The sequence below is a fragment of the Anser cygnoides genome, chromosome Z (assembly GCF_040182565.1).
Source record: "Anser cygnoides isolate HZ-2024a breed goose chromosome Z, Taihu_goose_T2T_genome, whole genome shotgun sequence".
Lineage (NCBI taxonomy): Eukaryota > Metazoa > Chordata > Aves > Anseriformes > Anatidae > Anser > Anser cygnoides.
Genome location: NC_089912.1, coordinates 14466013 through 14493931, shown reverse-complemented (window position 1 = coordinate 14493931; position 27919 = coordinate 14466013). Strand labels below are relative to the sequence as shown.

Below are 27919 nucleotides of genomic sequence, written 5' to 3'. Positions count from 1 at the left end.
TATGATGATGAAAAATGAAGAGAAAGATAGAATTTAATTCTCTTTTTGCAGAATGCCTCAGTATCTGACTTTCAACAAAAGCATCAATGAATGTCCATGGGTTTTCTGCAAAGCCAATGAGATAATATGTACTTTGGCTTCAGAAATCTGAAACTTATTAGTTTCCAAAACTTATACATAATGGCTTCCTGATTAAAAAGAAATTATAGGAAGTGAAGAACGTATAACTTTTGAGGACATTTAAAAAGGGAAACTTGAACAAATAGTTTGAGCATCCTTGTGGTTATAAACCTGAAAATACTGCCACAGCTGAATTTTGGTCACTTGTGGTAATTGAAATAAACTAATGAGAGATGTATATACCAAGCCTATATCCAGTTGCTGTTGTTAAAATGCTAGACATTATAAACACAATCATGGAAGATAGGTCTGATAGGTCACCAAGATCATATGACCCATCCTTCTCCTGCAGTAGTGATCTAGATATATACATGTCATTTCTGATATGTTTATCTGAGTTTAATAATGACAGTAGTACTGGAGGTCCCACAGCTGCCATAGTCAGTACAGACAAACTATCCTTAGAATTAGGAAGATTTTTCCCCAGAGGAAGTTTAATTTTTTATTTTTCTTTTCAGCAATGTAAACTCACTAGTTCCAGTTGCACCCACTTTAATATCTGTCCTTGTTTTGTTTTGTTTTGTTTCATTTATTTTCCAGAATTTTCCTGTGCAGAGTCTGAAATGCTAAAATGCAATTACATGTACACAGAGCCCAGTGTGTCCCATAACTGAATAGGAAGCAGTGGACGTTTGAGTGTGATGCCTCCTCTTACAAAGCTACACTTTCACTGTGTTACTGTGAAACTCCCTTAGATAAGGAGAACGGAATGCAGTCAGGAGAAGAATTATAGAATCATTTAGACTGAAAAAGATCTCTAAGATCATCAAGTCCAACCACTAACCTAGCACTGCCAAGTCTACCACTAAACCATGTCGCTAAGCTCCATATTGATGCATCTTTTGAATACCTCCAAGGATGGTGACTCAACTACTTCCTTGGGCAACCTTTTCCAATGCCTCACAACCCTTTCAGTGAAAAATTTTTTCCTAATATCCAACCTGATGAACCTCCCGTGGTGCAGCTTAAGGCCATTTCCTCTTGTACTATTGCTTGTTGCTTGGGAGAAGAGACGAAACGCCACTCCACTACAACCTCCTTCAAAGTAGTTGTAGAGTGCAATAAGGTCTCCCTTGAGCCTCCTTTTCTCTAGGCTAAACAACCCTAGCTCCCACAACCACTCCTCACAGACCATTTACCAGTTTCATTGCCCTTCTTTGGACACAATCCAGCACTTTGATGTGTTTCTTGTACTGAGGGGCCCAAAACTGAACGCTGTATTCAAGGTGTGGCCTCACCAGAGCCGAGTACAGTGGGACAATCACTTCCCTTGTCCTGTTGGCCATGCTATTTCTGAAACAAGCCAGGATGCTGTTGGCCTTCTTGGCCACCTGAGCACACTGCTGGCTCATATTCAGCCAGCTGTCAAGCAGTACCCCCAGGTCCCTTTCCACTGGGCAACTTTCCAGCCACTCTTCCCCCAGCCCGTAGTGTTGCATAGTGTTGTTGTGCCCCAGGTGCAGGATCCAGCACTTTGACTTGTTGAGCTTCATACACTTGGCCTCAGCCCATGAGTCCTGCCTGTCCAGATCCCTCTGCAGAGTCCTTCTACCCTCGACCAGATCAACACTTATTTGCTGTCATCTGCAAACTTACTGAGGGTGCACTTGATCCCCTCGTTCAGATCATTGATACAGATATTAAAGAGAACTGGCCGCAGTACTGAACTTTCGGGGACACCACTTGTGACCAGACTCCACCTGGATTTAACTCCATTCACCATAATTCTTTGGGCTCAGCCTCCCAGCCAGTTTTTTACCCAGTGAAGCGTATGCCCATCCAAAGCCACAAGCAGCCAGTTTCTCCAGAATGCTGAAGCTTTACTAAAGTCTCAGTAGACAACACCCACTGCCTTTCCCACATCCACTAAGCACATCTCCTTGTCATAGAAGGAGATCAGGCTCATCAAGCAGGACCTGCCTTTGATAAACTCCTGCTGACTGGGCCTGATCACCTGGTTACCCTGTATGTGTTACACAATGACACTCAAGATGACCTGCTTCTTAACCTTCCCCACCACCAAAGTCAGACTGACAGGCCTGTAGTTCTCCAGGTCCTCCTTCTGACCTTACTGGTAGATAGGTGTCACATCTGATAGCCTCCAATCAACTGAGACCTCCCCTGATAGCCAGGACTGATGATAAACGATGGAAAGTGGCTTGGTGACTGCTTCCACCGGCTCCTTCATTACCGTTGGGTGGAATCAATCTGTCTCTGTAGACTTCTGTACATCTAAGTCGTGTAGCAGGTCGCTAAACATTTCCTCTTGGATTATGAGAGCTTCATTTTTGCCCTCCAAAGAACAACTGGTTTTACTACTAAAGACTGAGGTAATGAATTCATTAAGTACCTCAGCCTTTTGATTGCAGTGATCTGGCACAACTTAGCAACTCTGCTAAGGGCAGTAAAGTGTTTTTTTGCAATATATTCTTAGAGTTGACTGTGAACATTTGTATTTACAGACCTCAGTGTGCAGAAGATTTTCTTAACTGTATTTCTTTAATAACAAGTCTTTGAGATATACATTTGGAGAAAGTATTTGCATCCAATAAGGTTTACTTTTATGTTAGCTAGTTCATCTATGTTTTAAAAAAAATGTTTCTGAACTAAATATATATTCCAAACAACCTAATGCATCTGCTAAAAAAAAAAAAAATAAAAAAATTACTTCACTAGGCTTATATGGGATTTTTTATTTGTTCAATTCTTTAATGCCTGACAAGAAACATGCATTTTAAGAGTATGTTTTGAACTAAGACAGACTTACGAAACAAACAACTGCTCTCCTCAATGAATCCTGCATAACGTCTTTTTGGAAATCTTTGAAAAAAAGTCAGTGATTTTATATGAAGGAAAACATGACTACTAGCCTTACAAAAATGTATTGCCAAAACAATTCGTTATTTTATGCCTGAAACCCTGCCATACATTATACATAAAACCAATTAACTATAGTGTCAAGATACAGAACTGGAGGATCTTCAGCATTATTAATAGAATTTTGAAACCTTCTCAAAATCTGAAATAATTATTATTTGACAGTTAAAGCAGTAAGCTTTTTTGGTTGTGTTGCATCTCCACATTTTAGCTCTGTGGCCTTCAATGTTTGCCATATCTTAGGTTATATAGAATATATAACTTACTTTTTTAATGCTTGTGTTTATTTTGTGCTTTTAGGCCAAAACTATCTTCATTCATTTCACATATGTCTGGTGTGTGGCTCAAAAAATCCAAGTAAAATCTCTGTGGTATCTCCAGACTGTCCCTGAGTTGTGTATTTTGGTGACTTCCTGTTTTGATGTAGTGATACTCCCAGATATCCAATTTTTGTGACAGTTGCCCTTTTGCTTCAAGCAACAGCTAGACTGAGATTGTATTTATGCCACTGTAATACAGACATTTAAATTTGAAGTGTTCCAGAGCTACTAATGGTTGGTTGCCACAGATGATTTTTCCCTAAAATTTGACTAACCTCAGCACCTGGGCAAAATGTTCTGTGTCTTCCCTGCACAATTCATGAATGAAGTGCATTTTTTTGTTTGTTTTCAACTTTTCTTCCACTGAATTTCATATTGTTCCCACCAGTTCTTATAGTGACTACTATCTGCGCCACTAATGGTTTCATAGAAAATTGTGGTAACCACCCCCCATCTGTCTCTCAAAACTTTTCAAATTTTTCCTCTATTCACAAAAATTCTTATCATTTTGGTTTGCTTTCTTGATTTGTAAGCTGACATCCTCTCTGACCTGCTTTCTAAGTCTTCCAAGTCTTAGTTCTGAGGGGTGGTACTGAGATAAGAGTCCACTACTTTCTATGTACTGAGACGGATTTTTTTTTTCCACGTGTGTCACTCAGCAACTCTGAATTTCCTTTACTTTTCTACACTTGTTTAGCAAGTGTGCAGTTCTACAGCTTCATCTTGGTACCACTCAGAGAGCAGCTTGGGACCAAGGGCAGCTCACTCTAAGATGAGACACTGGTGACACCCCACTGCAAGGGAAATCAATTCCTCTGTCTCTCAGATTTTAGACAGTCACTTGTCTGTATGAGTATCTCTTCTCTTGTCCTAGAGAAACAGTTTCTCTACGACCCTTTTCTGACAGACCCGTTGAACGCCTGTTGCAATCTGTCAGGACAGTCCTTTAGTCTCCTACTGCCACCTGGGTTTTGTCTTCAGAAATAAAGCACTGTTGAGACTGTTGAGACAGAGATATTTTCACCATTTGGGAGTATGATTTCTGTATTTCTCCCATGCATGAGATTTCTCCCACTGTTTTGGGTAGGATGGGAATCTATATATTTAAAAGTCCTTTGAAGGTTTGATATAATATAACACACAGTTCAGAGTTAAATTCTCCCTGGCTTCCAAAGACTCAGGCTGATCTTCATTCTAAATCTGCTATGTCTGCAACCAAAGGTAAAAGGAAATGCCTACAATATTTAAAACACTTCCCATTTGTTTCAGAAAATAAATAAATAAATAAATAAACTTTTAGACGTACAGGGGGTTTGCTTATTTTTATGTTTTTGTTGTTGTTGTTCTATTTTTATTCTGTATTTAGTCTGAGAAGAACCTAAACTAACAAAAGGCAAGATTCAAAAATAGTTGCAATAGCCCCTAGGAAGTGAAAACCTGAAAAAACATATATTACCATGAGTTCAGGTAAAGCTCCTCCCCTTCTCCATTAAAATCACCAGATAAGTTAGCTTTGAATATACTATAACCCACACAGTAGTGAAAGCAAAGCTTGCTCTTTAGTTAATATAATAGTACATAATAAATACAGGAATTCAATATGGTGTAGAATGGTATAGTGAAATATATATTTAGACTGCTCTTCCAGTGTGCTGTGAAAGAACTGCTGCTTCTGTGGGAGAGCACTATGAAAAAATTACTGTTCTTAAAATGAAACAAATAAAGTGGCCCAAAAATAATGATGTTAGATACTGCAATGGTGGAACAACTTGTTTACCCTTTGCCTTCTACAAGAGTTGACCTAATCAGTATAACAGCACATGCACTGAATAACCAACTATATGCTCTTACCAAAGCAGTGTGGTTCTGTTGTAAACTTTACCACAGAACAGCACTGAAATAGTGTTGCTTTTTCTGATTTGTCCTCATAATGGGGGCTTGAGTGGCAGCATCACTCATTAGTAGTAGACACCTCTGTCTGTCTTTCATAATCAAGAATTGGCAGGAACATGTAGAGAAACAGAGGTGAATTGACTGTGGCTGGCTGACAGACCCTCACCCAGACACTCTCTCACTCCTCAACAGGACACTGGTAGAAAATAAGACCTAAAAAAGCTTGAGGGTTGGAATAAGGACAGGGTGATCCCTTACCAATTACCATCATGGGCAAAACAGACTCGACTTGGGGAAGATTCTTTTTATTTACTGGCAGTTAAAAATAGAGTAGGATGATAAAAAAAAAAAAAAAAAAAAAAAAAACTACAAACACCTTCCCCCAACCCTTGCTTCCCATGCTTTTAACGTCACTCCTTCATTCCTATCTCCTCTTCTTCCTGCCCCAACCCTTAGCAGTGCAGGTTGATGAGGAATGGTGGTGCTCTCAATTCCAAACACTTCAAGTCTGTCACTCCTTCTTAACACTTTTTCGCCCTGCTCCTCCAGGGCCCTCTCCACAGGCCGCAGGGGAACTTGTACTGCCTGCCTGGAGCACCTCCTGCCCTCCTGCTGCACTGCCCTTGGGGGCTGCAGGGCTGGCTCTCACCCCTCTCTCCCAGCTGCTGTTGCCCAGCACTTCTTTCCCTTCCTTAACTCTGCTCTCCCAGAGGCCCACCCAGCATCGCTCACGGCTCAGCTCTGTCTAGCCGTGGGTCCCTTTTGGAGCAGCTGGAGCTGGCTCTGCCCTGACATGGGGCAGCTGCTGGGCTCTGCTCACAGAGGCCATCCCTACGGTCCCCCTGCTACCAAACACTTCCACGTAAACCAAAGAGGTAGAGTTCTAGACTACTTGCAGCACTGGCAGCTCTTTGCTGCCTTCCAAGTCTTCTTCTGCGAATTGCATAACTTCCTTATGTTACAGATTCCCTCAACAAATCATTTTTTTGACCTGTTATCTTATCCATGATGAACCATATAGTATACAATGATTGAATTAACTCACCTGTTTGTGTACCTCAGAAAATTAGTTGAGTAAGAATTAGGTACAACGTTATGTTTCATCGTGAAATATGTATTTACTTAAAATACCTGGCCTTTCCTATAATTACAGTTTAATTTTTATATAATATCTTAAGTATATTTTAAAATTTTAAGTATATTTGTTTCTTTCTTTTTATATCTCATTATTTCACTTCTCAAAACAATCTTTCCCAGATCATAATGTGTCTTATGAAGAGGTGTAGAGTCTTTTTCAGGCAATTCAAAAGGTCTCATAAAGGTCATTTCTGCATAGCAGGATCCAAAGCATTTTGTTCGTTTGGCTTGCTTTCTGAAAGTCATAGGGGGTCATGTTGATCAGAAGAGCCCATGGCATTTATTTCAGAATAATTTTCAGAAATAGCAGAGTCCTTCATAGTCTTTGTTATCAGTGTAGTTTGTATTATTGTCTAATCTATAGTTCTTTTGCTCTGTCAGGACTTATTCTGGTCCTGGCAAACATACAAGAACTTTTCTTAACTCCCTTACCTTTGCTGTTGAAGACAGCTTTTATCATATGTTCCATAAACATTAATGTAATGTTCCAATTTCAGTTCAATACGGCAAGAGGATACCAAAGCTCAGAAATGCTCCTTTCTTTGTCTATGGAGTTGGAGACATGTATGGAAAAGGCTGTAGAGGTGCCAATTTCCATCACCAGCAGAGAAAGTTTATCCTGATGTTGAAAAGACTTTTTTTATTTTTTTTCCCCACTGTGTCCATTCTTGGTTTAATACTTGTGTCAGTTTCACCTTCAGATCCCTTAGTAAACTGCTTTCTAAGCTATGGCAGTTAATGCAGTTGCCTGCTCCCTATGAGTGCCAGTGAGTACACAGTATTATTTGGTATTATTGGGAGCTTTCACATGCCTCTGCTATTTACTTCAGGAGAGACATTTACGGTGCTGACATACGTTCTGTTCCTTTGTGGATAGGAGCTGCGTATGATCCTAAACCATCTCAAGAAAATTCCCTAAGAATATTGCCATTTAAAAAACCTTGGTACAATGGACAAGTCTAAATGTATTTTCTTCTTCTTGTTTTCTAGTAAGCGAGCAGCAGAGCTGGAAAACTTGGCTGTAAACTCTTTGTCTTTTCTGCCTGTATCCATGGATTGTGGATTTTGCAAGGTAAATGTTCCATTTTAACTGACTACAATAGTGTATTGTTCTACAGTTTCCAGTGCCTAAAATGACCTTATAATACTAGTTGTTGAATATACTAGTTGTATAACTCTAGTTGTTGAAGAAAATACCCTTGTTTATTGTTTCATCTACACTTTTAGCAATGAATTGTAGTCGTACACCTTGAAATAAATACAGTGAGTTTGCTTTGGATTGATTAGCAAGTACATTTTCAGGAAGAAGGAAGATGATGCCATGATCTATTGTTTTTGTGAGTTTCTGTGTTATTGTTCCTATATTTCCATTGATCTGAGTGGACAAACAAATAAGTTGAGCCTGAAGATTTAAATCTGAATATGAACGCATTTTTCTATCAAGATATATTTTGTGTCTTCTGTGCTTATTGGTGATTTTGTGTTTCTTGACAATTTTATTAGATGGGAGACTAAAAGTGATCTTTCAGATGTACATGGCTATGGTTCATGATCCTTATTGCTGTACAGTTTTTAAAGTGAGACGTTCTTATACCAGGTTTTACACATACTTCTTCATAGCATTTTATATTACAGTGTTCTATAATATGATATTTGATTTATATTTGAAAGGTAGTCATATGAAGTATTTCGAAAATTTTGTTTTCAAAAGTTTGAAAATACCTCAGGGAAACTAGCTTGTTTTGATAATTAATTTTGTTACCCTGAGAGACAGTGCTGCTTCTACCAAGAACACTAAATCCCTGAATACCTTCCTCAGCTTTGGTCTAGGCTTAATATTTTCTCTTTCCTTCGAGACTTTATTCACCTCTGAATTTTATCTTTGAAGTTGTGTTAGTTGTCTGTAGGAAAGAACATTCCTCTGAATCTTTCTGCCATTGAAACTAGCTCTTTTACACATGGTGAAAAAAGGTTTTCAAAAGCTTTTTTATTATGTATTACAAAGAATCAAACCAGAAGCTATGCAAAAGCTGCTCCAAATTCATGCTTTTAAACGGAGTGCTGAGCTGAAGAATTACCCCCTCTTGACAGAAGTGCCACTGTGAGCTGTATATTCAAGGTGGAAAATTGGCCCTTTTGAAAAATAAAATCAGCAGCCTTCCCAGCACCTAAGACGGGGGAGTGAATATTCTACTCTTCAGCATTTATTTAACAAGCTGAAATCCAAGGCTGTGCATTTTAATGTATTGTATTTCTTTAGTATAGAGAGAAAAAAGGGTGAATCAGTCTTTACTGTGAGTGATACCCTGCTATGAGATGTGGGTGGTGATTGTAAAAAGAAAAGTAGCAGCGTTTCCTTCTAGTCACCTTCTGAGGATGGAAGCCATTTGTAAATACTGAAAAAGGGTGTCCATTTTTACCAACTCTCTGTCAGCTTCTAGAAACAGTAGAAAAATTCCTGTTGTAATGAGAAGCCCAAACACATTATTTTCCATATAGATTGTTATGCTTTGAACAATAGGACTGGTTAGAAAAGTGTGGGTGACACTGATTTTCAAAGGGGTGCTGGTACAATTTCAAAGACTTTGTGTTATGTTACATAGGCCTTGTCTATTGTGAGATTGCAAAACCAGCAGAATCTGGGAAAACACTAGCATTCAACAGCCCAATGGCCACAGCCATAATTTTTACAAGAGCTTAAATACATTTTTTTGTGATTAAGTTGCATCATGTTTAATGAAGGTTTAAGCACGTACTTCAACACTTGTTGAATTTAGATATATTAGGCTCTTGGCAGCTGAAGAAGTGACAGTGAAGACAATGAGTAAAATTATCAAAGCATATAGGCAAGTGTTGGTCTTTCTCCATAATGTATGATGGATTAGTTTCTCATGCAAGATAATAGATGCTGCCTACCCCTTACCCCAAATGTTTTTAAACAGAATGGACAAACAGCGTTTAGTTGTGTTCTAAAAAGCTAGTGTACAGACTTTTTAGCTGAAATAGCCAGTACTGAACTTCTTTTGGTTAGAGGTATAGTTAAATCTGGAGGTGCCATTGATTCTAGAGAGCTATGAGTAATTTTTGGCATTGACATTTTAATAGCAAAACATCAATATTCAATTTGGAGTTGGCAATAAGTCACTGTCAGTGAGAATAGAGTAATATGTCTTATGATGATGATCCTGTGTGCAGTAATGAGATGTTTTTAATCAGCAAAAAGGGGAGGTTCAGAGTTGCAATATGATAATTCTATTTTTAAAAAGGTTTGGGGAATTATTTTGAACCAAATTGTCTTTCATTCTACCTTTTGTCTTCCTCCTTCTGAAAAGATTCATTACCGCCTACTTAACTTGTTTTCCTAGCATTCTTGCTGTGAATTTGGAATGCATAGTACTTCACATCTGCAGATTTGCATAAGCTGATATTGTGAAAGTTTTCTCTGTACTTTTGATTTAGTATTAGAGTACTAACAAAAACATCCCAAACCCCTGAATAGTTATTAGGCATCTCAAAAATGTCTGCACTTAATAACCTAGAAAGTATTAACTACTAATGTAAGACAATAAAGGTGTAATTACTATTTCTGTTTCAGCAGTTAAAAAAAAAAAAAGAAGGTATTACTTCGGAGTGTCACCATCTATGTCCATATATATGTATTAATTTTCTAAAGAGAAAAGATCTCAGCATTTTGTAAGAGGAAATTTTCTGCATGAGCAGAAATTACATATTTGTGCTTGGGAGAATAAAATGAAAAACAAGAAAATATTGATGAATAGATGTGAATAGAGAAGACACCACACTTTGTGGTGGTCTTCCGTAACCTAATGTCCCTGCTGTTGTTTTTGTTTTTTTTTTTAAAAAAGGGTAGATTTAAGATCATTTTCCTTCCTGGATGATTGTGAACTCACATCTGGCTTCTGTGTATGGGAATTCTCTTTCTCAGTGTTTTATATAATCCTTTAATCCTTGATCAGTAAATGCTATTGGACCAGAAATCTTCTAAGTATGTTTTGCAAAACTCTTACTGATGAACTGTTCTCCCCTTTTTCTTCAATAAACAGCCATTGTAAAGAGAACCCTTTGAAGGTGCTATAGAGTTGTGCTTTTATTTTGAGTATCTGCAGTCAACAGCGTAGAGCAGAGCAGGCCGAGGGGAGGCCTCATGGCGGCCTGCAGCTCCCTCACGAGGGGAGCGGAGGGGCAGGCGCTGAGCTCTGCTCTCTGGGGACAGCGACAGGACCCGAGGGAACGGCATGGAGCTGGGGCAGGGGAGGGTCAGGCTGGGTGTTAGGGAAAGGTTCTGCACCCAGAGGTGGTCAGGCACTGGGACAGGCTCCCCAGGGCAGTGGTCATGGCACCAAGCTGACAGAGTTCAAGAAGAACTTGGAACACGCGCTCAGACGTAGGGTCTGGTTTTTGGGTGGTCCTGTCTGGAGCCAGAAGTTGGACTTAAGGATCCTTTTGGGCCCCTTCAAATCAGGAGATTCTGTAATTCTATGAACAGTCTGTTCATTCAAATGAATTCAAACAATGTGAAGGTTTTCCATGCTGTGACATTGGCTGTTGCTGATGCTGTGTTCATGTAGCCAGACTAACTTAGTTTCCTTCCCCAAATGTGCAGCAATGCTATGTGAAGTTATTTTCACTACGGCAGTTACCCCTAGTTTCAGCTTTCTATGGAGAGAGATATTTTTTGTATCATCAGATATAACCAAACTTCCTATCCATGCAACACGTCTAGAAATAATTACCTAGTCTTGCCACTGCCTTCTATACGGACTCTAATTTATTGTCTTTAAACAGCTATATTTAATGTGTAACTTCACTGAATTTGATGGAGTAGCACCTGTATATTGAGGGGGAAAAAAAAAAAAAGACCATCTCGTGAACATTCCTAGAGGAGAAAATCAAAAAATTATGGATGACAGCATTCCTCCTCCTCCCCTACACCCCCTCTTCTTAGTGATACTTCTGCTTTTTAATCTGTTATTCTTGATTAAAAAGTCTTATCCAGAGGTTTGGTAGTGTAATTAATTAGGATTTGTCAGATCTTGTATTTTTATCAGCTCTGGCTGCCTGAAAATGAGTAAAGGCTATCATAACTGCTATGCTTTTGAGACCAGAAGCTACTGTTCTTCAAACTAAAAAGGAAGATTTGAATAGTTGTGTTGGAATGAGTAGAAATGTATACAATGTGATATGTAAATAAAGAGAGTAGATCCCCACAGATTTAAAGCATATAATTCATGTGCTTGACTCTTATCTGATTATTCAAAATAGTATCTTCAAAAGTAAGAGGTGACTGTGGGTACTTAGATTTTACAGCATGAAGGAATGTGATTTTCAGTAAATTCTGACTACTCCTTTTATGAAATTCAGGCTTCTTCTAAATTCAAAGTTCACAGCAGTAAAATCATTTAGAGAACTCTCTGCTTTTGCTAGAGCCACTCGACCTGCTGATTCTTAAAACTTCCAGAATAAACTAAAATTTTTGGACTTTTTAGGAATCAACACGTCAAAACATGTTTAAACCTGATGCAGAGCAAACAGGACCATAATTTAGAGAGACATGCAGTTCATTCAGTGAAGACATTCCAGTTTGCTCTCTGGCTTTCCCTAAGCATCGAATGAAGTTTTCATTTAAAGGGAGATAGAATTACTGTTTGGAAATGATAAACTTAACCTCACTATTTTTTGGTTTGGAAAAACAATAATGTCAATCAGAGCTGAATACTATTTTAGGAAAATAATTTGCCAGAAAAAGGGAAATTGTAATTCACAAGTAAAAGGGAGATTTCTTTCATTGAAGAAACATCACATACAGCTACTCTGCAGCCACTCCCTACAGTTTGCCGAGGATAAAGACACCTTAAACAAACTTACAAGACCTGTTGTCTCCTTTTAGTATCAACACCAAAAAGCTTCCATTTTCTGTCACAGGGAATGTACCATTTTAGATTATGCATCTTCCTTGAAATAATGGAATCAGCCCTTGACTTTCCTTCATGCCTCGCTCACAACCTCATTTTTGCATCCTTAAATCTTTCATTTTTGCATTTTCATCATTGCTCCCTGATCTTTGGTATGGAATTTTGCAATGAGAGCTTATCATAGTAAAAAACTGTGGTACATTTAATTAATCAGAAGGTATATGAACAGGAAACAAAAGGAATAACTTTGTATATTATTATTGTCAATACAATTGTGACACGAGCTACACTAGTAAAGGTAAAAGGAGATTTTATCAAGAAATAGCTGGATGTTACTATCGAAAACTGAATAGAATACGTCGGTTTATTTCGATGTTGGAAGGAGAATTTACATGCCTAAAAGTGTTTTTCAGTTCCTGACTGGAAAAAAAAAGGAACGCAGAAAAATCTGTTATGTAGCAGGAGACTGATGGGATACCGTTTTTTAATAAATATATAGATGATCACAGCTTAACACCTTGAATTCTTTTACATAATCTGTATTTTTAATACAGCTGTGATTTCTGGTGTAAAATATGTCAGTACCACTAGAAATTGTATGGAAGCTTTTGACACAAATGTCACATCTCATTCTTGAATAACAAGTTTCTGAGCTTGACTCAAAGTGTGTTTACTGCCTCACTGTGAATTAAATCATCCTTAGACAAGAAGATCATTTTCAGGCTCACTAAATGCTTAAGTTTAATCACGCAGGCCACTGTGTTCTCCCTCATTCCACTCTGGTAGACAGAGGAACTTTACTGCCAGGCAGGGGATTTTGAAGCAGGTGAGGCCCCAGGCCTGAAAGGCCATGAAATATGGGGACGCTGGAAAGCTATGGCCAGGTACTTGATGAAGAGGAGCCCCATCAATTCCCTGAGAGAGCCCTGTCTCACATCTATAAAAAAGCCCTAGAATGTGCAAAGAAGAACAGGTCACCAGTTTATGTGAATAAGTGACACATCTATAGGTTGATCAAATATTAATTTTGACACGTCTTGAGAAAGCACTCAAGTGGAGAGGCACACAGTGCATGTGCTTTCCTGAAATAGTGAAAAGGAGCTATGGGTACCCCAAAGGTAGAAAGTGATATTTTCCTGCAAATAGTTCTTCCAAAGTGGTTTCTGTCAATGTGGATATTATTAACTGTATCAGAAGAGTAGATGCTACTGTCATGTTCTTAAAGGCAAAAGCATGAAGGCTGAGGAGTGAATGTAGAATAATTAGAATATCTCACCTCTGTAGAATATGAATATTTTAATGATAAATCTGAAGGTATTGAAGCAGCATGCTCCTCACTTTGCATATAGATAGCAGCCTGAGAAAAAGAATAGTCTTCCAAATTTCCCAGAGAGTCATTGAGATTGCTTTTCCCTTTGCTCACGTAGAGCCCTGTGCAGAGCCTGGTGCTCTGTCTCTGAAGAATATTGATGCAGCTTCGAAGGCTGTTACTCAGACTCTCTCAGTGCAGCCAGTAGGCAGAATAAATCTGTGCAAAATCCATCTTTTTCCACAGATGGTTGTTTCTGCCTGTGCAACTGTGAGCATAGATTTGGAATCTTTCAGGAATCATTCTCCTTCAAAATCTGGCCTTCTAATGGGGAAGATGATTTTGCTACAGTTACACAAAAGCAGAGTAGTTTTAATTGGAAGGTTTAAAATAGCTTCTGGTCACCTTCATTTACTACCAAAAAAAAAAAAAAAAAGAGCTCTCTGGTACCATTTATTCAAATGTATTCACTCTAAAAATATTCGTATAAATTCAGCAGAAAGCAGCCACCATTTCAGTTTCATGATGTCTTGTCAGACAGGAAGATCAGTGCCTCAGTCAGACATAAAGGTCGATTCAGAAGAGGGAGGGAATGGATAAAAGGGAATGAATGAAGAACTGTATGATTTTAGCTTTAGTTTGGACATTAGAAGAACAGGGATGCTTTTCAAAGTCAAAAACGCAGCATTATGGGAGGCAGTAGGCTATTTCTGCAGTATTTATGCTTATATAAAACCCTGCCATTCCTAATGCATTTCCCTCTCCTTTCAATTTTCATCAAGGTCTAATTCATGTTATTTGGCACAAAAAATTAAAGGCCATATCCTAGGCTAATGCAAAACATGGTATCACTGGAGTTATCCTAACTCAGAAGAAATTACTATAGCCCTTTGACCTATTTTGGAACTTCTACTTACTCTATTGTGAAACTCATGGGAGAAACATTTCAAAATATTTTTGATGAAAAAGTTGGTGGAAATTTATGAGTTTATTCATCTGAACATTTTCAAAGTAAAAATGTTTACTTTTTTTTCTGTAACATATGTTGTTAAATTAATTTTTGTTCTGTCTAAAAAAAATACTAGATATTGAAATTTGGCAGAAGTTTGTTATATGCAGCAAGAACAATTAAAGCAGTGTGCCTACAGATGGTATCCAGGAGCCAAAAATCCATCTATTTTAATTTCAGTTATGAAATATTAGGATCGCCTATGCTTCCTTAGCAAATAAGTAATTATTTAACAAACGTTAGAAGAGAGAGAAAGAAATAAATCTAACAGCTATGTTGTTCCTACTTTAAAAATGATATTCACAGTATTCATAGGCTGCTAAACAGCTAATTAAATCATTTTAAAAAAAGAAAAAAAAAACACCAAAGTTTTTTGCGTGCTGAAGTTGTCCGTCACTCAGTTCAGCACTTCAGTGTGCTGAAGTTGTTCGTCTTCATGGAAGAACCCCTGAGTGCTTACAATTGGATGTAAGGACCTTCAATTTGAATGTCCTTAAGCACCTCATGCCTGTATGTTTCTTTAACAACTCAAAGCATTGCTTTTAAATATTGAGGGGTATGTGTTCAATAGTTGGGGTGTTTGTTGTTTTATTTTATAATAATGAATTAAGGCAAGTTAGTTCACTAGATCCTGTCAGCACCAGAGTGCCTGGGTAATGCTAAAATCATTGTTAATACCTAGGCCAATAAAGTTACTGGTCATGCTTTTTTCTAAAACCACTCTCACAACATTATTGTTTTCATACTTCTCCAAATGCATAAATGGATTACATATAGCATGATTTTTGTACTTATTTTGCTCACTTGAGTTTGGAAACCACTTTCATTTTTATGGAGGTTTTATTATTAACAGTGAACTTTTCTTGTTTCATCTCAAAATATCACAACTGATCATGCCCAGATTTATCTGCCTAGTGATTTGCATATGTTATTTACAGAGCATCCTTCTTTTTACTTTTCCTTTCCCTTCATTCTTGAGCCACCCCATAGTATCATGTATCTCTTCATGATTAGACAGGAACACCCCTGGGAAGCATGGCTGCTTCTTATAAAAACAGTACTGTAGTATTTAATACTAATCAATAAATTATTATTATAAGTAATATAATAAATAAACAGGATTATTATAAATAATATAATAAGTAAACAGGGTGATATAATAAATAAACAGGGAAATAAACAGGATGAGCTCGAGATCTGCATTCGGTCGCAGGGCCACGATCTTGTTGCAATCACAGAGACGTGGTGGGACAGCTCGCATGACTGGAACGCTGTCATGGAGGGCTATGTCCTATTTAGGAAAGACAGGCTGGGGAAGCGAGGGGGTGGGGTTGCCTTTTATGTGAGGAAGCAATTAGAGTGTACCCAGCTCCACCTGGGAGAGGGTGAAGGACAAGTGGAGAGCTTGTGGGTGAGAATTAAGGCATGGGCTGGTATGAGGGACACTGTTGTGGGGGTGTACTACAGGTCACCAGATCAGGAGGACGTGGTCGATTAGGCCTTCTACAAACAGCTGGTAGTAGCCTCACGATCCGGGGCACTGGTTCTCATGGGGGACTTCAATTACCCAGACATCTGTTGGGTAAGCAACTCGGCCAGGCACGCGCAGTCCAAACGGTTCCTACAATGCGTTGAAGATAATTTTCTGACGCAGGTGGTGGAGGAGCCGACGAGGTGGGGGGTGCTTCTGGACCTTGTCCTTACCAACAGGGATGGGCTTGTTAGGGATGTGAAGGTTGGGGGCAGCTTGGGATGCAGCGACCATGAGATGGTGGAGTTCAAGATGGAACTTGGTGGAAGAAGTAAGGCTAAAAGCAGGATTGCTGCCCTGGACTTTTGGAGAGCCAACTTTGACCTCTTCTGGGACCTGCTTGGAAGTATCTCCTGGGCTAGGTTGCTAGAAGGCAAGAGTGCTTGTGAGAGCTGGGCTACATTTAAACAGCACTTCTTTCAAGCTCAGGATCAGTGCATCCCTAAGAGTAGGAAATCGGGGAAGTGGGGCAGGAAACCTGTGTGGATGAGCAAGGAGCTAATCGATAAGATCAAAAGGAAGAGGAAGGTCTATGAAATGTGGAAAAAGGGCCTGTCCTCTTGGGAAGAGCATAGAAGTGTTGTCAGGGCCTGCAGTGATGCGATGAGGAAGGCTAATGCCCACCTAGAGATGAGGCTTGCAAAAGAGATAAAAGATAATAAGAAGGTTTTTTTTTTAAAGTATGTAAACAGTAAAAGGAAGACTAGGGATAATGTGGGTCCCTTGCTGAACGAGGGGGGTGTCCTGGTAACGGGAGATGCCAAGAAGGCGGAGATACTGAATGCTTTCTTTGCTTCAGTCTTTGCTTCAAGGACTCCCCCCGGGACTCCTCGACCCTGGTGGGGGGAGAAAGGGGCTGGGAAATGGAGGGCTCCCTCGTGGTTGACCCAAGGGTAGTTGGGGAGTGCCTGAGTGGGCTCAACACACACAAATCCATGGGTCCCGATGGGACGCATCCACGTGTGCTAAGGGAATTGGCAGAGGTGATCGCCGAACTGCTCTCTATCATCTTTGAAAGGTCCTGGAGAACGGGAGAGGTGTCTGAAGATTGGAGGATAGCCAATGTCACTCCGGTCTTCAAGAAGTGCAAGAAGGAGGATCCGGGAAACTACAGGCCAGTCAGTCTCACCTCTGTCCCTGGAAAGGTGTTGGAACAGCTCGTTCTGGATGTCATCTCCAAGCAATTGGAAGAGAAGAATGTTACGAGGAGTAGTCAGCATGGATTTACCAAAGGGAAAGTCGTGCTCAACCAACCTCGTTGCCTTCTATGATGACATCACCAGCTGGGTAGATGGGGGCAGATCAGTGGATGTCATCTACCTTGACTTTAGCAAGACTTTCGATACTGTCTCCCATGACATCCTGATAGCAAAGCTGAGAAAGTGTGGGATAGAGGAGTGGACAGTTAGGTGGGTTGAGAACTGACTGACTGGCTGAGCTCAGAGGGTGGTGGTCGGTGGTGCAGAGTCCGGCTGGAGACCTGTGACTAGCGGCGTTCCCCAGGGGTCGGTGCTGGGTCCGGTCTTGCTCAGCATCTTCATTGACGACCTTGATGAGGGAATAGTGTCTGCCCTCAGCAAGTACGCCGATGACACGAAGCTGGGAGGAGTGGCTGACATGCCAGAAGGTTGTGCCGCCATTCAGCGAGACCTGGACTGGCTGGAGAGATGGGCAGGAATAAACCAAATGAGGTTTAATAAGGGCAAGTGTAGAGTCCTGCACCTGGGAAGGAACAACTGCATGTATCAGTACAGTCTGGGGGACGACCTGCTGGAGAGAAGCTCTGAGGAGAAGGACCTGGGGGTCCTGGTGGACGACAGGTTGACCATGAGCCGGCAGTGTGCCCTCGTGGCCAAGAAGGCCAATGGGATCCTGGCATGCATTAAAAGGATTGTGGCCAGCAGGTCAAGGGAGGTGATCCTCCCCCTCTACTCCGCCCTGGTCAGGCCTCACCTGGAGTACTGTGTCCAGTTCTTGGCTCCCCAGTACAAAAAAGACAGGGAACTCCTGGAAAGAGTCCAGTGGAGGGCAACAAAGATGATACGGGGCTTGGACCATCTTCCCTATGAGGAAAGGCTGCGAGACCTGGGTCTGTTCAGCCTAAAGAAGAGAAGACTGAGAGAGGATCTTATCAATGTGTATAAATACCTGAGGTATGGGAGACAGAGGGATTTGGCCAACCTCTTCTCAGTGGTTTGTGGGGATAGGACAAGAGGCAATGGCCACAAGATAGAGCACAGGAAGTTCTGCACCAGCATGCGAAATAACTTCTTCACAGTGAGGGTGTCGGAGCACTGGAACAGGCTGCCCAGGGAGGTTGTGGAGTCTCCCTCTCTGGAGATATTCAAGGCCCGTCTGGATGCCTACCTGGGCAGCCTGCTCTAAGGAGCCTGCTTTGGCAGGGGGGTTGGACCCGATGATTTTTCGAGGTCCCTTCCAACCCCTTCGATTCTGTGATTCTGTGATTTATAGTTTTACTCAGGATTTTTCAACAAACCTGTGCGGTCTGAAAAAAGGGTTAGACCTATACTATACGCTACAATCTGCATGCATGCATGCAAAGCAACAGTAACTTAATGCAGACCAGGGAAAAAAAAAATGTTGAGTGATAAAATTACTTATATGCTTGGACAATGCAGGGAAACAAAAGTACTTTTTGCATAGCTGGGTGGAGGGGCTAAAGAAGAGCAGTTAAGCAGTATGGCATCCCAGAAGATGAGAATCATGCCAGTGAAGGTGACAGTGATCAGGGTTTTGAAAGCAGAGGTAATACAGTGGAGACAGGATACAGAGGAAATGAATTGCAGTACAAAAGAAGTGCGAGTGGGGTTCCAGTGAGTGTCAGTTTTGGCAAAACTGGCCAAGATGACAGACAGATGAACCAGGGACTAATATATGGATCTGAGGAGAAGGGTAGAGTAAATCTCCAAGGAGACAGAAGACTTGAACTTTGATTGGAAACCACTGTAATTAAGATGTCTGACCCATTTCAATTAAGATTTTGATCTTGGCAGCTCAGAATTTCTTCCCAAGTTTTGGACTGTAAGCCTGTGAAGGCTATTCTGTATTCTGGGCCTGGAGTGCTTACACTTTGTAAGCTGTAAATTACATAATGTGATAATATTCCAGCCTCATTTAACCATATTATAGAGCTCCTCAGCTCTGCTGAGCATCTTAATTACAGGAATTCATTTTGGGAAGATGGTATTCGATGTGCAGAAATAAAATAGAATAAAGTGGTTATAGTTGCTGTAGTCAGCAAAATGTGCATTTCATGAGTAACAGCAGGTAGATGGATAATGGTTAGCAGAACTGCATCCTGTGGAGAGTGACACATTTTCTGGGTCACTAAATAGTTAGCTCTGTCAGTTCAAGTACAGTAATAATTGAATGCAGGAAGATTTATAGTGAAAGTGCATTGGAGGTACTAGTTCTCAGAATAAAAACAGCAGAGTCTGTTCCTCTAACCACCATTTTCAGCAGTCAGGAAAGCTTTATTCTTCTGTTATGCAGTGAGCATACTCTGGGATGCTCCCCTGCTACATGAATTCCAGCTTTTCCCTTGAGTCCACAACCCCTTCAGCAGTCTTGGAGAGCGGTCAGCATGTGTGTCGGGTGGAGGGATGCTCCAAGGGCTGTCCGCTTCTGTCTTTCATTTCTTTCCCTTCAGTTATATAAATAATAACAGTTTCAGACCTGTCCCCCCAGGTTTATGAGCACCCCTGGATGTAGCTGGGATTCCTTTGAGAGCAACAGGGGGCAGTGCTTTGGACACTGCATGCTCCCGGGCAAGAATTTTTTCCATCTTCGGCTGTCAGAGGAAAGGCTTTTCCTTTTCAGTCAGATGAGGTTTTCACTTTCCAAACTCTGTCTTACTCTGCAGGTGGCTGCATGAAGAAAAAAGGCTGGCTGCTTCAAAGGAAAACCCACATATATTAATTTGGTGGTGCTGACAGTACTGTGCGTCCTCCGTTTACTGCACTGTCCAGTGCCCTATTTCACACTCAGTACCCTGCTTGCCTTATGCAATCTGCTAATGGCATATTTCACCTTGAATTGCTGGAATTTTTGTCTTTGCCCTCAAATTAGCATTGGGATTTAAAAACAGAATATTCAAAATACTTGAGAAGAAAACAAAACAACAACAAAGGCTCAAGACTGGAATCAGACTGAAACTTCTGTGATTTCTCAAATAAAAGTATTTAGCAGAGCACTGAATTTTGAATGAATACCTGAGGAAATATAGTACTTAGATAATTTTGCCTTTGAAGATAATGTTTTACGGAGGTCTCCTAAAGTAAGCATATTGTACTTTTGAATATATTTTATTTTTCAAATAATTTATCCTGCTTTTTGAGTTAATTCTAACTTCTTAAGTGTATAGAACAGTAATGTTAAAAACAAACACAAAAAAATCCAGACAGTTTTTGATTACAGAAGTGTATCTGAATATATGATTTAATTCCATGCATGTAAGATTTATTTTCAGGTGAAATTGAGTCTGCTGAGAGACGAAGGCTTTCTATCATAGTAGCTGTGCTTTACTGGACATGCAGGACTAGGCAGGTATAGGGTTTTTGCAGAGTGCTGTGGCTGTGCACACAGAGAAATACTTCTCTAAGTATATAGAAAGTTCACTCTGAGGATATAGAAAAACTTCAGAATTTCCCCACTCCACTTTTCTTTTGAATCCTGAATAAACTATGGTTGTTACGTTTTCTAAAAGATAAATTATTTTAGTGTTCTGAAATACTAATCCTCGGGGCGGGGGGGGGGAGTCTCAATTGTATTCCTCCCCTAGTGGTTAGTATTTTATTTGGGTTCATTATTCTATTCATTATTCTAAATGGTGAAGGTATTTTTTTTTTGTTCATTTTCCTACTATCCTTTTTCTACTTTCCCTACCCATCTCACATTCTTTTAAAGAGTTTTTACTGTAATAGCATCTTCTCTTTTTTTCTTTTTCTAAATAGAAAACAAAAGATTTAAAAGATATGATGTAAAATATTTAAAAGATATGATTCAAAATTCATGAACAATTGAAAATGTCTTTTGTAGTGTCCTTAATTAAGTATCACTGATCATTTCTGGCTAATGAGGGAGTCCTTGCTGGACTGCAGAAAATATTTTTGGGCAGTTTTTGAACAGGTAAAAAGAGCATTCTCCGTGCAGTATATTTGCTTCCTTTTTTTAAACAAGTAATAATAGATGGTGGTGCTTCTTTGTCCTTCATCATTTGTTAATGTATAACTTAGCTTAGATCTTCAGGGTCACTTAATGGACTTTTTGCTACCCTGCTCTTGAGTAGCCATGTCATACAGTGACAAAACATTTTAAGTGTGAAAGAGTGGAATCCAATATAGATCTTTGTTGGTGCTCAATTGGGAAATTGTTTTACCTTCAACAATTCTGGAATGCCAGTCACCCATTATCTAGGTTTGCTGGCGATTTTTTAGCAGCAGAGGCAGTTAGTGCTGCTGTGTGCTTCCTTCAAACCCTGACAGTGGCTCCTGCTAAAAAGAGCAGACATTGAATTTGCCTTAGAATAGTAGAGAAATATATCCTTCTCGCTTTTGCCCATACATGGACACTTGCTTTCCTTAATCTTTTAGTGTAAACATTAACATCTATTACTTCCAGGTGTGCATGCTTGCAGCCCGGAAGGCTGACTGCACCTGGGCTGCATCAAGAGAAGAGTGGCCAGCAGGTCGAGGAAGGTGATTGTGCCCTTCTGCTTTGCCCTTGTGAGGCCCCACATGGAGTCCTGAGTCCAGTTCTGGGGCATCTTTCCAGCACAAGAAAGATGTTGATCTGTTAGTGCAGGTCCAGAGGAGGGCCACAAAGCTGATCAGAGGGCTGGAGCACCTCTTCTGCACAGAAAGGCTGAGAGAGGTTGGGCTGTTCAGCCTACAGAAGAGGAGGCTCGGGAGAGACTCAATACAACTCAATACAAGAGAGTGTCAATAGGAACAAATCATCATTTGCTATTAGTACAGGGACAAACAAAGATATATTCAAGAAACGAAAGCTCAAAAAAAATTTATTTTTGTAAGATGGAAAATATATTAAACTAATAATTCCTGGAATTTTTGACAGAAAATTTATAATTAGGTTGAAGAACATAACAGGAAAGTGTAATGGAACTGAAGATTTCTAATACCGGTCAAAATTATGTAACACCTGACCTGGAACACCCATCAATTTCTGATTGCTGAAAGTGTTTGTAGGGGAACACAGCATGTCTCCTGTGCTTACCTGTGGGCTTTTGGTACTGTTCCTCAGTAGTGCTGGAATATCTCAATGGTCAATTGGTTTCATCACTGCGAGTCTAGTGTTACAATGCTAGGAATTCTTTTGTGTTGTTTTGTTTTGTTTTGATTGCTTAGTTGTTTGTTTTTGAGGTATACCCCATACCTTCTGTAAAGCAAAGTCCCAACCATATCTCAGCAATGAATTCTGTCAAGAATCATATTCATGGAAAATGTGGTGTTGATAAGTACATAAAATTTACACAGGTTAGAAAAAAAAGAAAACATTGGCTTTGCATTTATAAATTATTTTTCGAAATGTAAAACATAAATATGTTTGCCACATAGACATAGACATAGACATTTACTTTTCTAACTTCAATAAAATGCTGGCAAGGTTGTGCTTAAAGATGCAGTAAAATTTTAAAATGAAGAGCAAACTAATAACTTGTTATTTGAGGGTCAGTGCTGAAATGAGAGTATGCACTAATTTTAGATGGATTTCTTTCATCCACCTTTCCTCTAATGTAATGAAATTAAGTCAAATAACACTTTGAAGTGTTACTTTAAGAATGGCCTGACTTTTTCTAGGGACATAATTTCCCAAGTGTCTAAAGTTTATGTGAATACTTATAAAATAACCAGTCATGTTAGCCTAAAATCACTTCCCACCTACCTTGGGTTTACATATCCATTTTTCAAAATTATGTTCTTTCTTATTTTTTTAAAAAACTACTACAGATTCTTTCTTTTTTTTAATTAATAACTTGATAAAATCATTGTGTCATTGAAATGGGTAATGACCTGCTTTTCTGCCGTAAAATGATAAGCAAATCCTATTTGACCTTGCCTAGTTAAGAACGAGATGTAGGATTGGATTTTCTACTCAGGCTTATCTAAAGTTGCATGAAAAACAATGAAGTAGTGATGCATGGTGAATGAATGGACAAAGTTTGGCTTCTGCTGATCTCCAAAAAGCAATCAATAAGTGAACGAAGATCACCTTGCTTAAAAGTTTTCACACGTCCTTACTGAAGATTTATTCCAGTGCAATGCCACACATAATTTGGGGTCAGGTTTGTGCATTTTAGCTACGTCTTCATATTAGCAAGGCCAAATCTCAACTTTTGGGGGCACTCTGAACCCAAAGTCCTCTTCTGGCCTGACAGAGCAGCCCGGGGCACCTGCTGCAAGGAAGTGTCAGGAGGGAAACAGCAGACTATAGTATCTGTGATTTTTTGCTTGCTTGGTTGTTTTTCTGCTTCAGGTCTGAGAAGGGCATGCTCATCCTTCTTTTGTGGTAGGGGCTGACCGGGGATGGCACCCCAGATCTGAGACCTGTTTCCCACAACTGTGGAGTCTGCACGTGTTGCAATCTACATTGTACGTACGGATCAAAAAGTGGGTAGGGTCATTTTTTCATAATTAAATCTTAAGCATGGATTTCAGACCCATCTTCTTATTAATTACAGGAGCTACCTGCAAATAGCAGAGAAAAAAAAAAAAAGAAAAAAAAAAAACTTTTTTGTTCATGGCTGCTTGTACAACCAGCATGCAGACAGGGCAGGAATAGCTGAATGCCTGGCTTGGAGACGTCCCGGGGTCCAGCCATTGCTACCACCCGGTGGTCCATGCTGCATCTCGGCCCAGAAGCAGCGCAGCCTTATGGGTGGTGCAGGGGCAGGGCGGGCATGCAAAGAGGTGCCCCGGGGTGGACAGTGGCAGGGGGAGCTCAGACATTACTCATCACCTCAGAAAGCATCACTTCAGATTGTCTTGGTATTAAATGAAGTGGGTCAGGTGTAGCTTTAGGCAGCGGGACTTACCGTTTGGGCATAATTCAGTCTGAAAACCTCAGGGGATCCCATATCCGATGTTATTCATGCATTCAGGTTTCTGACTTGCTTAGCTGTATGCAGTGTTGGCTGGCCATGAAATAGTTATGGTTGTTACTAAAAATAAATAAGTGAAATGCACTGATGAGGGGTAACGAGGTTGTAAGAACTGACTTTTGCATTCAGGTGTTTTTTCTTCTTTTTTCTCATCAAGGAAAAAAAAAATCTAGACCAAAAAAGTTAAGCTATACAGATATGTAAGTGATGTGAGAGGAAGGGAAACAAATTTTCTAAGATTACTTATCAGTGTGCTGAAAAAAACCTCCCTCCCCTACTCTTCCTTTCCCCTGTCTTCTCTCTTCCCCCCCCCCCCCCCCCCCCCCCCCCCCCCCCCCCCCCCCCGATCCTAACCCAGCTCTCTACCAGCGCTCTATTTAATAGCTAAACAACATAAGCATGTTCTGGGAAGATACCTTCTGCACAATGATCTGAAGCTTCAGAACTGATTTCAGTTTTTATTTATTTCATGAGGTGCCTTGTGTGTCTGTGTTTGTTTATTTCTTATGTCTATTCTTTATTTGCTCAGACATTTAGGCAATCGGTTTTGGAAATGTAATTGTGGATTGAATAGCCAGGGAAGAATAAACACTTTAGCAGGTCTGAACTCATTCTGAAATAACTTGATTCTGAGCTAATAACTTGCTTTACATGACCTCATGCAACTGAATCTGAGAAGTGTCAAGGAAAAGCTGCTATCAAGGTCAGAATTTTTAGAGCAGAAACATTCCAGTTACAAAATACGTGTCTAGTAAGTATATACAGAGCTGTAACAAATGCATACCATTCCAGTTAGGAATAAGTAATATGATATGCTATCAGCACTAACAGGATTGTTTCTTATGAAGCTACTTCGTGGGTCCCAGTTTCGTTGTCAGCATTGCCTCTGGTATGTCCTTGAGATAAAGAAGACCTATGCCTGTGGCCTCTTCGTGCCTGGCCAGCCTAGCACGTGGTAACATTTGCTTTAGGCAAGTGGGTATTTCCTTGGAAAAAGTGTTGCTGTAGGCACTGAAGGTTTGTTGCTGGTGGCTACTATGTCATCTTGCAAACTGATTTTAGGGTTACTGCTTACTGTTTTATTAGCAAGCTACTGCGAGACTTCTAATTAAAGGAAGGCTTTAACTTCTAATAGTGTATATGGTAAGAATCATTAATAGTAGAAAAAATTTTGCAGTCTTACAAGCATTTCCAACTTTTTGCTGTTTTTTTTTGTTTGTTTTGTTTTGTTTTCCTTAAGACCTTATGAGCAAGTTTCCAGATAAATCACACTCTAACCTTGCACTCCACCACCTCCCTGGGCAACCTGTTCCAACGCCTGACTGCTCTTTCTGAGAAGAAATGTCTAAATGTTTAAAACACAGGAGAAGTCAGTGAGGACATGCTCTTTGTCACCTGTATTTCCTTTCATAATTTCTCAAATTTCATAATTTACTGAGTGCATCCTCTGTAAATTTGCAGACGACACCAAGCTGGGGGGATGTGTCGATTTGCAGGAGGGTAGGAAGGCCCTGCAAAGGGACCTGGACAGTTTGGGTCAATATTCAGAGGCCAATGGGATGAGGTTCAACATGGCTAAGTGACGGGTCCTGCACTTTGGCCACAACAGCCCCATGCAGCACTACATGCTTGGGGCAGAGTGGCTGGAAAGCTGTGCATAGGAAAGGATCTGGGGGTGCTGACTGATGGTCACCTGAACATGAGCCAGCAGTGTGCCCAGGTGGCCAAGAAGGCCAACGGCATCCTGGCTTGTGTCAGGAATAGTGCAGCCTCTTTAAATCTGTTTCAAGGATAGGTCCTACGCCTGTAACTTCCAGTGTTGAAAGAACACCTGAGGCAGGGGGGTTGGGACTAGATGATCTTCAGTGGTCCCTTCCAACCCTGCCCATTCTGTGATTCTGTGATCATACAGTAATGTTGCTGCTGTGGCTTTGTTTTGAACTGGTGACAGTATTTTAAAGTGGGAAATACTCATTTCAGTATTATACCAGGTTTTATTGTAGAAAATGATTCCAACTTTTGTTGTATTAACACAAGATGCACATATATGATATAGACATCCCTTGATATTTCCTATTAGTAAACTTTATTTTTCTTTTCTGCATGCTTATTGTTTTGTGGTTGTTTTTGTTTGTTTGTTTGTTTAATATGTATCATTTGTCTGAGACTGGGTTTTCAGTGTGCTTTTGCCTTTGTATCATCACACTGTGTATGCTTCTGGAGCAATAAATAATAAAGATGCAATGTTTTGTTTTCTCAGGAGTATGAAATTGGAATTTGGGTACAAAACCATATATAGTTCAAAGCTGTTTCATTAAATCAATTACCAGTCAAATAATCATAAATAAATAACCTGTGTTAAATGGGTAGTTTCTCATCTAAGGAAGATCACTAACATATTTGCCTTGACTTTCCTAGGGGAAAAATTTGACCTAGACTACAGAGAGAATCTCTCTTCCCTCTCCAATATGCTATTATATCCAGAGAAAATTAGACATAGCCAAGAAATAACTTACTTATTGCCTTAAGAATATTTTATGTTGTTTTTGTTGTTGTTTTTTTTAATCACTTCACCAAAATCATGATGTGCAAATTAACTAAAAGTTAAAAAATGTAGTGATTCAGTAGGCATAGAACGCATCACCTTTATACTTAAGAGATTTTAAAATAGAAATACAAAAACAGTATGTCAAAATGACATACTTCATTGCCCTCTTCTTAACCCACCCCTATGAGAAGTCAAGATATTTAAGAAAATAGCCCCTTGCCTGCATTTTCAATGAATGGATATTTCCTCCTGGAAACGTTTGATTATCGAATGGCTTCCTGACTGGTAATAGTCCAGGTTCACAATACTGGTCATTTAAAACACACATCCTTGGTAACAGGAAATTCACAAATACAAAAACAAACAAACAAAAACACCTGTGAATTTGAGTCTTTTACTTTGATTGTTTTTTCTGTTAATTCCCCTCACAGAAACCTTACTATTTGAAATAATAGGTGATTAATAACAAATGGCGTACATGAAAACTGGGTGTAAATGATCCACTCAGATTTGTTATACACTGCTAGTACTAAGTGCAAAACAACACTTTTTTTTTTGTAGAAGCAACATGTAAATTAATAATAATAATAAACAAACAAACAAATAAACAACAACAACAAAAAAAGACAGGTAAAATTAACCTGGCACTTATTCAGAAGTTTTTCGTTCTCTTATTTGTAAGTTAGTCTTTTAAGGTCAAGCCTGTTGATGTAGAATCAAGTGCACACTTCAGCCTGATGAAAATCTTCATGTAGCATTTCTCTTTAATAAACTACCAATTTCCCACAAGACATTAAAATTATTTGATATTTAGATATAGTGTGATAAGATTGGTTCCCTGTCTCTTCTCTTGTTAGTTCTCCAGTTGTGTCAGTATCTTTAGATTTTGCACACCAGAAATAAATACAGAAAAAAAAAAAAAAAAAAAAAAGGCAAAAATTGCTGCCTTTCTATAGCCTTCTAAGGGGAAGTGCATACAGGTAACATAATTAGTCATCAGCAACAATTGCATGAATAAGGCACGCTATTTACATACAAGCTG

At 39.7% G+C, this 27919-nt stretch overlaps 1 protein-coding gene across 3 annotated transcripts in view; it reads left to right on the top strand.

Annotated features, from left to right (window-relative positions):
* LINGO2 (leucine rich repeat and Ig domain containing 2) overlaps positions 1 to 27919 on the top strand; it is a 545573-nt gene that overhangs the window by 188608 nt on the left and 329046 nt on the right. For all 3 annotated transcript variants that reach the window (XM_066988165.1, XM_066988167.1, XM_066988166.1), the window contains one exon: positions 7398 to 7479. The gene's annotated coding sequence lies outside the window, so the exon portion shown is untranslated. The remainder of the gene's footprint in view (positions 1 to 7397; positions 7480 to 27919) is intronic.